This window comes from Crinia signifera, chromosome 6 (genome assembly GCF_055691185.1).
Source record: "Crinia signifera chromosome 6, ASM5569118v1, whole genome shotgun sequence".
Classification (NCBI taxonomy): Eukaryota; Metazoa; Chordata; class Amphibia; order Anura; family Myobatrachidae; genus Crinia; species Crinia signifera.
This window is the reverse complement of record NC_139222.1, coordinates 113855099-113868328: the sequence shown is the minus strand read 5'-3', so window position 1 is coordinate 113868328 and position 13230 is coordinate 113855099. Positions and strand designations below refer to the sequence as shown.

General features: G+C 45.6%; 1 protein-coding gene across 8 annotated transcripts in view; it reads left to right on the top strand.

Annotated features, from left to right (window-relative positions):
- PHACTR3 (phosphatase and actin regulator 3) overlaps window positions 1-13230 on the top strand; it is a 197357-nt gene that overhangs the window by 13000 nt on the left and 171127 nt on the right. The window contains exon 1 of one of the 8 annotated variants that reach the window (XM_083146839.1): window positions 11847-11988. The exons of 6 other annotated variants lie outside the window; for them this stretch is intronic. The gene's annotated coding sequence lies outside the window, so the exon portion shown is untranslated. Of the gene's footprint in view, window positions 1-11846; window positions 11989-13230 lie in introns of those variants that run through there. One more of the 8 variants, XM_083146838.1, reaches the window with a different exon arrangement.

The following is a 13230-nucleotide window of genomic DNA, read 5'->3' as shown; positions in this document are numbered from 1 at the left end:
AGTATGCCACAATACAGTAATACGGTACTAAGCATCGGCTATGGTGCTGTTTTGCAAACTGCCATTTGTTGTCCATAGGTGTTCAAACACTGATCCCACTGCAATTCCACCTCCAAAAATGGTGCAAAATCAGCAGGAATTAGAAGCAGTGCTTCTTCTACATGAGTGTACCTTCAGTTACACTGTAAAGGTCCATACACACTGGGTGATTATGCCCAGCGTGTATGGACAGGGATGATCGCTGGGGGGGAAGCAGCTCAGTGCATCCCCCCTGCCCGGCACCATTAGTGGGGGGAGGATGGCTTTCCATAGCGCAGCGCAGCCGTCCTCAAAGCCGCTCCTCTACTGGTATTACCAGCAGAGGAGCGGCTTTCCCGGCGGTGATACTGGGTTGCTTTGAGCAGAAAGCCGACGAAACTTGCTGTTTTGAGCGGCTTTCATCTCAAAGCCACCCAGTGTGTATGGGCTTTAAGGTTTTCAAGGGTTTCTACTTCTCTTCAAAATCTCTTCTTGCCCTCCTCACAGGGGGTGGAAACGACTTTGAACGGGCTTTGCTCTCTTCTGCAAAGTCCATTCTGCATTCTGTTTTTATGGTTGTTCTAGATGAACGCAAGGGGACTTATAAGACTCCAGACTAGCAGTACACAATCAATGTAGTTTGAGACAAATGTATTCTACATACAGTCAGGTCCATAAATATTGGAACATCGACACAATTCTCATATTTTGGGCTCTATACACCTTTACAATGGGTTTGGAATGAACCAATGATGTGCTTTAATTGCAGACTTTCAGCTTTAATTTGAGCGTATTTACATCCAAATCAGGTGAACTGTGTAGGATTTACAATGGTTTCTATATCTGCCTCCCACTTTTTAAGGGACCAAAAGTAATGGGACAAACTAATCATAAATCAAGATGGAGGGGTACGAGATGGACAAACTAATCATAAATCAAACTTTCACTTTATAATACTTTGTTGCAAATCCTTGTGCGTGTATGTGTGTTTAGTCTTACAAAACAAAGGGCCTTATTCTAGTTCACTCTTTCTGACAAAATCCTTCTTAGATGGACAAAACCATGTGCACTGCAGGGGGGCAGATGTAAAATGTGCATAGAGAATTAGATTTGGGTGAGTTACTTTGTTTCTGTGCAGGGTAAATACTGGCTGCTTTATTTTTACACTGCAATATAGATCTCATTTTGAAGTAAAACCCCACCCAAATCTAATTCTCTCTGCACAAGTAACATCTTCCCCACCTGCAGTGCACATGGTTTTGTCCATCTAAGAAGGATTTTGTCAGAAATAGTGAACTAGAATAACCCCCATAGTGTTACATAAATATGCAGTGAGGGTCATTATTCTAAGCAGTGGTGATCTTCTAAGACATTTCTAAAATTAATATTGCTCTGTGTCTATTATCACAAAACATTAGCTCTGTCTATTACCTTCATTAGTATTTAATGCTGCCAACGAGGGGGTTTGTATGGCAAGGATGGCTTTTCCTTGCCGAAAAGAAACCTTCCTCGCTGTGAATCCCCCTCGCCGTATTCAATGTTTGGGAGTCCGATGCATTTTGTGGCGAGCCTCATCATTTTAATGGCTTCACTTGACACTTCCACCTCACCTCAGACGACTTAACCTCGCAACAGGGGAGTGATTTGAATGCACTGATGGCGATTTATCTGCACTTCTCGACATCAATAACTCGCCGTCAGGGCATTGAATACCGCTCCTTATGTAGATCTATTTATCTATGTACACTAGTTTAACATTCCTTGAATATACTGGGTCACCTCAGTATTCACCACCATCCTTGGCTCCACCCCTCTTTGGAAATCCCATCCTGCATTTGCCCCTGCCTTCAGGGGTGGAGTTATTGTACCTATTCCCTCCTCCCACTCCCCTGGATTTGACCCTGCTGAGGTGCTGCAAATAGTATTTTTCTATGTTTTCTAAGGGCTTGGCCACACTTCCCATAATTAGGTCACGCCCCGGAAAAGTACTTATGCCAAGCCCAGCTCTCTACGGCCCTGGATGTGGCCACACTTCAGTTGCCTACTTCAACTGCATATGGACAGAGATCGAAAGCTTGTTTTAAACAGATCTTTTGCACACAGAATGGAGTGGGCACATGTTCAGTGCCTGGACATGATGAACGGAAAATTGTATTGATGTTTTACATATTTGCAGAAATAGTTATTTTTCTGTTGGATTTTCACTTCAGGCTATCATTATCAGCAGCAATTCATTTTACTTATTTTGTTACCTGCTATATAAAGATGATTTATTGACCCTTTAATTAAAATGGTATCTTGTACAGTTACATGTACCATTCTCCATATTCGGACTGGATTTTCCTCATCCTCTGGAATTAATGGAATCTAATCATTTAACAGTCTGATTACACATTTTCTAGTGGATGTGTAAACTATACTGTGTAGTATGTTTATCAGAACAGATACAACTTGTTAGCAATGTAGGTGGGGTTTGTGCGACTGAATCATTTTCTTGATGTCTGGACATACATGTCTGGAGATACAGTACAGCAGAATTGTTTGGGAGAAGTTATGTAGGTAAGAGCTGGCCATGGTGCTGAAATTTGTGTGACTGCCAGTATTATTGCTTGGGTACATTTGATTCTCTATTTTTAAAATTATTATGTACTACAGGTATTACTATGACTACATCTGCAACTGCTACCAGAGCCATAACTAGAATTTTGGTTCCCAAAATTGGAATTGGTGACCACTCCACCCCAGTTTGATCCTGCATAAGAACTTGGGATTTCTAACTGAAAGAAGCTAGTTGTACTTTGTAAAAAAATAATCAGCATTACAATTGAGCAGATATATGTAGTGTGGAGCCAATGAATAGAGTGTCTGGCTGCAGTGTCACAAGTGGTAGGTTTGAATCCTGGGTTTGTCAGTATCTTGAAATGTAATAAGGGGCAGTGTGACTGGGTAACATACAGTTTTTAAATTGAGTTAATGAATGTTGTATAGGCTTTAGCAATGGAAGGGAAGGAGGCAGAAGGGAGGGGAGTTCAGGACTAGGCTTCAAAGAGGGAAGGGAAGCTACAAGTGAAATTAAATAAAATAGATACTCGATCAGTGCTGCCAACAATCCCCCCTACCCTAGGGTGGCACACTCCACACCAACGTGGTTACGGCCCTAGTTACAGGAGCATTCCTTACCAAGAAGTTTGCATCTTGGCAGATCATCCAAAATTGGATTATTTACAGCAAGATATTATACAACACTCTGTACAAGCAGTTGGAAATCCTTTGTGATTTTAAATTTGCACAGCTGTAGCCAAAGCAGGATTAAAGCTCTGGAGGGCCCGGGGTACCTAAAACAGGGGGACCCTTAGGTCAAAAATTTAAAGCATAATACAAATAAAGAAATATTTGTGTGTATATACTATATATGTACACACACACACAGTGGTCAAAATGCCAATTTAGAAGTGTATATGGAAAATAAAATAGAACTGGGGGGCACCTAGAACTCCAGAAGTCATAGGTAATGTTATATCAATATAATCTCTCCTTCCCTGCACTTCTCCTTCCATCACTCTTGCATCTCTCTCTAGCTCCTTCCCTATACCTCTCAGTTCCCGTGTCACCCCTCCCTCCACCTCTCCATCCCCCTGCATCTCTCACTCCCTCCTTCCCTGCCTGTCCGTCCTTGGCAGGCGTCCGGGCAGCCGGCAGGTAGCAGGCGAGTGGCAGCGGGCAGATAAGGGAGGTAAAGTATGATACTCCTTCTGCCCTCTCTCCCGTACTAGCTGCCGTGGCTGGTCCATCCCTTCCTCCCTCCAAGCAGTCAGGGCCGCTGAGAGAAATCCTGGGCCCCGGTACAACAACTTCCTGGGGCCCCCACGGACGGAGATCCCCGCACACTCTGCGGACCCACTGTTACGCCACTGCTTCCAAGGTGGATACAGGGACAAAAATGTACACCGTAATGCCTATTACACGTCACACATCCATTACATATTATACCACATTCCATAATGCTCATTACATGTTATGCCACACACTGTAGTGGGCAGTACACATTATGCAATACACCGTAATACCTATTACATATTTTACCACATGCCATAATGCCCATTACATGTTATTCCACACACCGTAATGCTCATTGCATATTAGGGGGTCAACATGCTCGTTGCCATGGGATTAACCTGCTCTGCCAGGGGTTAACATTCCCTGCCAGGGGTTAACATGCCTTTTGCCATGGGATTAACGTGATCTGCCAGGGGTTGACATGCTCGTTGCCATGGAGTTACATGCTCTCCCATAGGTTACATTCTTTGCCAGGGGTTACATTCTGACTTCCAGAGTTGTATCTCAGCCCCAGCAGCATGCAGGGAGGCAGCAGACACGGAACAACTAGCCACCCACCTTCCACCTTGGAACACAGTGACCTGGACATGGGTGGAGAAACAGGTCTGGGACTGCTAGACTGGAGACATGGTACTGGCACCTGCTGCTGCTGGTGGCACTTGGGATGGGAATGTGGGGAGCGGGGCGGGCTGGATTCTGCGGAGTGGGTGGTACTCCAGCAGGAGGTGGCCTCTCACTGACCCAGTTCCTCCCGGCACCCAGGGACTACCTACCCTAAGTATCCTCCTGTCGCCGAGCCACGGTAAACTCCCAAGTCACGTGGCTGGCTCTCAGCAGGCCCTGGAGTCGGAGAGCAGAACGACAAAGAAGGACCTCTGTGATGCTGCTGCCTCCACACTGGCCCACATCCGCACTCCCTATGCTGCTGCTGAACAGCACTCAGACCCGGCGCACTCGCCACCAAATTAAAAAAAACTTTGTGTCCAAACCAGGGCCTCCCTGACAGGCTCGGGCCCGGGTAAACTGTACCTGCTCCCCCCCCTCTCGGCACCCCTGCATGCAGTCTGCACACCAGACAGTCAGTGCACAGTCTGACGCTTTACAGCTCCTGAGTCCACATACTGTAGTCCAGAAGTGAGCCGTCACAGTCCATGCTGGCTGTGCAGTGCCCGGCGGTTGTTATAGCTATCACAGTGGTCCTATCTGTGGAGGAGGGGGGCAGAGGGGTACTGACCCCCCCTCTTAATCCGGCTCTGGCTGAAGCTATTGCAAATATTCAAAAATAATTTGTGTGGATGCACTACAATTCAAACCAAAGTGAATGGGTGTGAATTATTAGAAAGACAGTGTCTAGATAGACAGTAAGTAGGTCTACCCCCAAAAGGTCGACAGACAATAGGTTGACAGGGTCAATATGGAAAAAGACAACTGTAGACATGGACCCCCAATTAGTGTGATGCATACTCTAGCCATGCTTCTTGGTGAAGTAAGAACAAGCCGGTTTAAAAAAAAATCACAAAAATTCATGTTGAGCTTGTCATGTGTCTACTTTTTTCATGTCAACATTTTGACCCTGTTGACTTTTGACCCTGTATAACAATTGCATGTCGACCTTTCGGGGTAGACCTATTGACCGTCTATCTAGACCAGGGGTGGGCAACAGGCGGCCTGCGAGACGCTCAGGGCTGGCCCGCACTGACCTACAGTATATCCCAATGACAAGCGGCCCGACTAGCTGAACCGCTTGTCATTTAACTGGCAGGGCTAAAAAGTGCGGTGCCGCTGCCGCCGCTGATACCCTACTGCGCCCGCCCCGCACAGCATTACTGGGACTGTGGAGGGGATGCGGTCACGCGGCGGCCGCCTTTCCGCCATTGGTTGGTGTGGCCGCCGCGTGACCGCATCCCCTCCCACACTCCCAGTAATGCTGTGCGGGGCGGGCGCAGCGCGCAGTCGGGAATCGGCAGCGGCATCACTCTCCTGCTTCCCCTGACTGACCTCTCCTGGCTTCCCCTCGCTCAGGCACCACGGCCCTGAAAAATATTAAACAGAAGTAAGGAGCTGCCAGCTGATTATTTTATGTATATATATGTGTATATGTAATATAGAGAGAGAGAGAGAGAGAGGAATGGTAGAGGCGGTACTCAAATGGGAATTTTTAAAAAGTGTATTGTGGCAAAAGAAAGGTCCTTTCTTTTGCCACAATACACTTTTGAAAAATCCCATTTGAGTGCCGCCTCTTCCATTCCTCTACCTACCTGTCCTGGAAGGCACCGGGGTATTTGGACCCAGCTGCGGGAGTGCCAGGCCTTCTCCATTATCTATCTATCTATCTATCTATCTATCTATCTATCTATATATATATATATATATATATATATATATATATATATATATATATATATACACTCCTGTGTGTGTGTGTGTGTGTGTGTGTGTGTGTGTGTATATATATATATGTGTGTTCAGAGGCAGAACTCTGGGAGGCAATGGAGTCATCTGCCGCCGGGCTCCTGCTCTCAAGGGGGCCCCTCTCCATCACTGCCAGTTTAAATCCATTAATTGAAAGTCATCAAAATCACTTCTGGAGTTCTGAAATATACATGTATGTGTTCTCTCTCTCTCTCTCTGTATATATATACAGTATATAATATATATTTCATAACAGACTATATATATATTTTGAATATCATTGTGTGTGTGTGTGTGTGTGGGGCAACAATGTTCATCTTGCCTCCGGGCAACTGGGAAAAACTTACGCCACTGTATGTGTTATATATGTTGGTGGAATGTATGTACATATGTATATAGGTGTTATTGTTTTGTCCTGATGACGGGGCGGTGTGGCCCCGAAAGGTAGACCAGGGAATAAATCTGGTCCCACCAGTTTTCTCATGCCAAACTGACTCCGAGTGCCACTTCTTCATCTTCATTTATCCAAGTGGGGCTTTCTGGGCTTCCACAGTGGGGGCACCGGAGCAAGCTATTTGGAGATAAGCTCATAAAACCTGAGTGACGGGTGTTCTATCTATCTATACATCTGACACCGTGTTCTATATATCTATATATCTGACACCGTGGTGTATACTCTGCCCAGGGAAGCCCCTCCACTCCCCATAAAGTAAATTTGGGCTCAATCTGGAAGGCATAATGTAAATTTTGGCTTAATCCCAGTTGCATAACGTGCATTTTGATTTATACCGTGTGTCATAATGTGAAGTTTGACTCACTCCATGTGAATTTTGGCTCATTTTGTGTGGTATAATGTGTAAGGGGCAAGTATAAAGGGGTCTACTATTGTGATGCATAATGTGTGGTACACTACACTCAAGGACAACCCCCATTTGCGTGACCACACCCCCTTTTGCATGGCCACACCCACTTTGCCTGAGCTCGGCCCTCGAACATTTACTGGAAGTGTTATGCGGCCCCCCAGCTGAAATTATTGCCCACCCCTTATCTAGACACTGTAGATTTATCAACTGGAACCAAAAGTGAATCTACAGATATGACCCCCATTAGCAATCACTCCACCATGAAATCATCTACTAAACCCATAGAGCAGACAGACAGGCAGAGAGGTAGAGTACAAACAGAATAATAAAAGCTAAGAATGGAAAATGACAGTAACTCATCAAGGGCTGATGTCACTGGCTGGCTCCTAGGGAACTGATGGGGCCCATTGTCATGAATGTTTCTTCAGCTCTCATAATGGCTGCCTCTACTATGTGAGGGATAGATATATATCTGCAAATGACTTTGGGCCTGATTCAGACCTGTTCTCTAGGCAGCATATATGTTCGCTGCCTTATGCGTACACATCCACGAAGGAAAAATCATTTGATGGTCGCTCACCATCGAATGATTGTTTCCTCCATTGGTAATGAAAAGCCAGGGCTTACTTTTCATTTGAACACTATCCTCCGAACTCGGGACAGGCGCTGATGTCATGATGTCAGCTGCCCGCCCCAAGTAGGCATCGACACGCCTACATATGCAGGGGTACAGCCACCGTTTTTTGTGGGCACGACTGTGTCGACATTCGGGACAAAAAGGGTGAAAAACCCCATGTCGACCTTTTGACCGTTGACCTTCACCACGTCAACTGAATGATTGTGTCGACCTAACCCATGTCGACCTACGTCAGGTTGACCATCATGCATGGCTTCAGTGTTTTGAAAGGATCGGGGCAGCCCGGGGTCAGATATAGCGGCAGGAACTGGGGTTGCTGCTGAGTGTTGCCATGGCTATGCTGGGCGGGCTGATGCCTGCCAGGAGCAGGCGGCTGATGTCAAAGGACTTCAGCCCCCCGCCCCGTCTTTGTCACGGTGGCTGCAATTAAAAGTCAGCTTCCATTGACTCTTATTTGCAAAGGCCGGGTGGCATCTCTGGTTCTCAGTAAGCTGCGATCCTCACTGCTAGCTGAGCCAACCAGAATCACCCCCATGATCTTATAAGTATATAGATCTGCTGGTCTGTTGTGGTGCCACACACTGGATTCTGCACACACAGGAAAAGACAAATCAAAAGTGAACATACGTCTATTACACTGACTAAGCTCAGAAAATGGGTGTGCAAAGCTTAGGGCAGTGTTTACCAAACTGTGTGCCTAGGCACCCCGGGGTGCCTCAGGACACTTGCAGGGGTGCCTTGGGTTGGTGGACCAAGATCAATTAATTTATTATTTATGGTCAATGTACCAGGCAAAAACCAGTGCTTGTGGCTGCCAATCATAACATATGTGGACAAACAGAAGCAAATCCTGTCCCTCACCAGATAACTGTGACATATAAACACAATGCACTTAATTCAATATTTTGTTTCTAAATTTCTCGATAAGAAGCATTTGGCCTAGGGGTGCCTTGAAAATATTTTGATGCTCTAGGGCAGGCATTCCCAACCATGGTCCTCAAGGCACACCAACAGTGCAGGTTTTAAGGTGCTTACACACGGGGGCGATTTTGTACAATTTCGCGGGAAATATGGTCGCTAAGCGACTATATTGCCCAGGATGGGAGTGTGCACCGGCGATATATCGCCGGATGCGCGCTCCCATTTTTACCCCTGTAGTGATCGCTGGTTGCAGGAACATGCTCCTGCGACCAGCTGATTACCACTGCCGGGCTCCCCCCGGCAGTTTCTTTTTCATCAGCGACCATCTCTGGTCGCTGATGAACAGGAGAAACTGAGCAATATATTGCTCAGCAATATATGGCTGAGCAATATATCTCCCCCGTGTGTACGGGGCTTATGTGATATCCAGGCTTCAGCATAGATGGTTTAATCAGAATCCCTCAGATAGTAATTAAGTCACCTGTGCTCAAGCCTGGATATCTACAAAACCTGCACTGTTGGTGTGCCTTGAGGACTGTGGTTGGGAATGCCTGCTATAGGGTGCCGTGATTCAAAAAAGTTTGGGATTGTCGCTTTAAAAAACTGGAGATTTCTTACCAAATCTCTCACTTTCTGAATCTCTCATCCTATTAAATCTCCCCCTCTGTGTGCAATGTCGTATGCCTTTTGATCATGTGTACTTTTATAACTGATACAACAGAGTAAAGGAGTTTTCCAATGAAAGTAAAGTTCAGGAAGTCCGTGTTATCTTTATATTAGCCTGGATGTAAATGAATACATGCCTGTTAGGAGGTATATCTTTGTGCCCAGTATAGGGTAGGTGCAAGTATTCAGTGGTGATGGTGACTTGTAGCAGTTGTGGCAGTATTAAGGTAAATTCTATACATGTATTCAGAGTGTAGCTGGAGGGATCTGCCCACACTGGGCCTTATGCTAGTTCACTCTTTCTGACAAAATCCTTCTTAGATGGACAAAACCATGTGCACTGCAGTGGGGCAGATGTAAAATGTGCAGAGATAATTAGATTTGGGTGAGTTATTTTGTTTCTGTGCAGGGTAAATACTGGCTGCTTTATTTTTACACTGCAATATAGATCCCACTTTGAAGTAAAACCCCACCCAAATATAATTCTCTCTGCACAAGTAACATCTGCCCCCCCTGCAGTGCACATGGTTTTGTCCATCTAAGAAGGATTTTGTCAGAAAGAGTGAACTAGCATAAGGCCCACAGGGAGGATAAAACAGGTGTGAGAACACCTAATTGTTGCAATGGAGAATCAGCCTGGAAGATTCTGCAGTCAGGACAGTCTGTGGCCTGTTGTCCAGTCCAAGTGGTGTTGTAGAAGTCAGTCAGAGCTCAGTATGCCAGAAAGTTACTAATGGTCAGGAGACCTGAGACTATACTAATAGGAAATGGAGATGCCATTAAATTCTAGTATTTAACTACACTTTACTAGAAAGCCAGGCCAGTAAGTCTAGAATGAGCGCAGCCGCAGGCTGGAGTCTGTGTTACGCTGAAGATAGCAGGACTCTGACTCTGCATATGAGAAGCATGATCAGCTCCGGCTCTGTGCAAAGCTGTCAGTACTCTCCCCCGGCTCCCTCCAGCAACTGTAAGCAGTCTGCAGCAGCAGCGGCCACAGCTACAGTATCCACGCTTAAACAGTGGCTGCTGCTGACAGGCTCCCTGTCGAGATGCCCCCCGCGCCCCAGATCCAACATTTTTTATAGTCGGAGCAGAAAACCACAGGGATTGGCATGCAACTTGCCAATTCCTGTGTTTTCGGTCTGTCAGATTTTTTCCGACAGTCAAAGAAAAGGCCCTGACCTTGAATAGGCAAATTCGACCAACTACTATCGAAAATGACCGATATTTCAGCCTGTCGAAAATATCACCCAACATTGAATACCCCCCCCCCCATGTGAGAATGTCCCTTTGCAGTTATGCAATTGAGCCACAAGCATACCTCCCAACTTGTGAGTTGAAGAAATAGGGACACTCGCGCGGCGAAGCCGCGCGAACGTCCGGAAAGGGGGTGGGGCATATGCAAATGAGGGTGCGGCTTATGCTAATTAGCCGCGACCTCATTTTCATACGAGAATAGACGCTGTGCGCATGCGCACAGTGTCTGTTCTATTAGATTGGGGGTCTCCCAACTGCCACCCCCCGCAGCGGGACAATGCCTGCCGCGGGTGGGACAGCGGGACAGGACAGAAAATCGGGACTGTCCCGCTGTAATCGTGACAGTTGGGAGGTATGGCCACAAGTGGAGATGTGACTTGATTGCGTGTAACCAGCAGTTCCACATGCTTGTACTGGAGCATACTCAGAGTGGGAATATGTTTTGCAAATAAGGCCATGAGCTCTCGGGGACTCCATTTATACTGCCCATGTGCATGTAATGAAGAATATACATGCAGGATCTAATGCTTGTGAAGGTATGTGAAGGAGGCTTTTGCTTTAGGCTGCCCAGCTGGCGCTGTAGCACAATGTACATAAAGTAATGGTCCCATCAGTAAGTTACACTGGCACATCATTCTGGCAGTCACCTTATGAACTTTACCGGTGAAAGCTAGCAAGCATGGAATAAATTAGGCCTTAATTTTACCCTTGGCTGTCACCTGCAAGGTGCCCCACCAGTCCTGGCGCCTCCTAGGCTGCAACCTGAGCAGCCTATTGGTAGAATCAGCTATATGCATTCTTTAATTGTAGACCTATTTTGTATGTAGTATAGACAAAACCACATTACTAAATGACCTGGATTTAGAGGGAAAGGGGAACAGATGACATTAAACATGTATTATATATGCCATGTTCTCTGTGCCCAGGATGAGAGAATGTGGAATTTTGGTTAGCAAGTCAGGGCTGAGGCCATGTGATCCACTGCAGGAGTTATTTGGCTAATGATAAAAGTCTGCCCAGAGAAGCATGGATTAGAGATGATTCCTCTCTAGAAAGACAAGCACAGATTGGGCGTCCGGAGGCGTTATTTTGGCTGCAGTCCTCTCTGTAAGGATTCTGCAGCACTGAGCTGACAGCCCCGTGAAATAAATTATTCTGCAGGATGGGACGACCGCTGCAACTGTCTAAACCTCAATGAGCTGCTGTGTGCTGGAGGCTGGAACGCTGGCTGATCCTTCTTTCCAGGATGCACAGGCCTGATTGATAGGATTGCTTGGCAGCTGTCACCAGAACAACACAGGGGTTTCCTCATGATGCCCGTGGGGATATCCGTGTTCAGCTTGTGCCATTCTGGAGAGCTGCAAATGTTTTGCTGAGGTTAGTGCTAGGGTAATGCAATACACATGCTATGTGTGCATGTTGTCAGATCAAATCTATTAAGTCCAGATGATGTATTACTGCTTGTGAGGGACACACAGATAGCATGATATGCCAACACTAAAGATAAAGGGATATAAGATGCACGGTCTCTTACAGCATCTAGGTCAGTGCTCCCCAAGCTTGAAATCAAATGAATGCCATCCTATGCACTGCTGAACTGGTATAAAGATCTTTGTGTTCTAAAGGCAATGGTGATTATTTCCCGTTTTTATATTGCAATACTGGAGAAGGCAGACTGATTTTAGTTTATGGGAAATGGAAAAGTACTGTACCTTTTTATTATTTGTAATTAATAATAGGGCAATGATAAATAATCCCTCATAAAACAGACTGGACCTTGATGACCATGTTTGATAGCTATGACCTTGATCACAAATATATATAGCCTGCTGACTCCTCCACTAAGTTAAGTTATTCACTTTTTAGACTTTTTAAAGTGTATATCATATATAAGAAAAAAAATTTTTTTAAAAAAATTTTTTTAGCATAAAAATTTCCCCTCCTTCATTTTTTAGCACTCATTTTTTAGCACTCACCAAGTGTAGGCTTTTTAAGTAACATTGCCGCATTTTACCAATTTTCTATTGTTTTTTCTATAGAACTTGTATCTGTATTATTGCCTGTTCCCCCCCCTTTTTTTGGTGCTATTGTGCACCTTTCTGTATCAAATAAAACTTTTTTATTATAAAAAGTTTCCTAGTACATAGGTATTTATTGTCGCTGTTCCTCTATTCCAACCATTTGTAAATTTCTATTGTGGCACCCCTTACCAAGGTGTCCCTTTTTAGAGGCTAGCTGACTTCCCTTTGTTTTTTAACAAGGGATACCAGTGTACATTAAAACTGTATCATATCCGGACAGTCTGAGGACATAAGTGGCGCCATACATCTTTTCTTCCCCATATATATATATATATCCATATATATATATATATATATACAGTGGTCGAAGTGGGGCGGTATGGGACGGTATGTCATACCGTCACCTTTCCTCCCCCGACCCGGAAATGTTTTTTTAACACTAATTAGCATTCAGGGGCCCGGGCTATCTGTGCTGCAGGAGCAGAGGACCGGGCGCGACCAATGGAGGAGGAGACCCGGCGGGAGCAGGTGACACAGCATTGCCGGGGGAGGAGGAGAGACCCAGCGGGAACAGGGGACACAGCATCGCCGGGCAGAG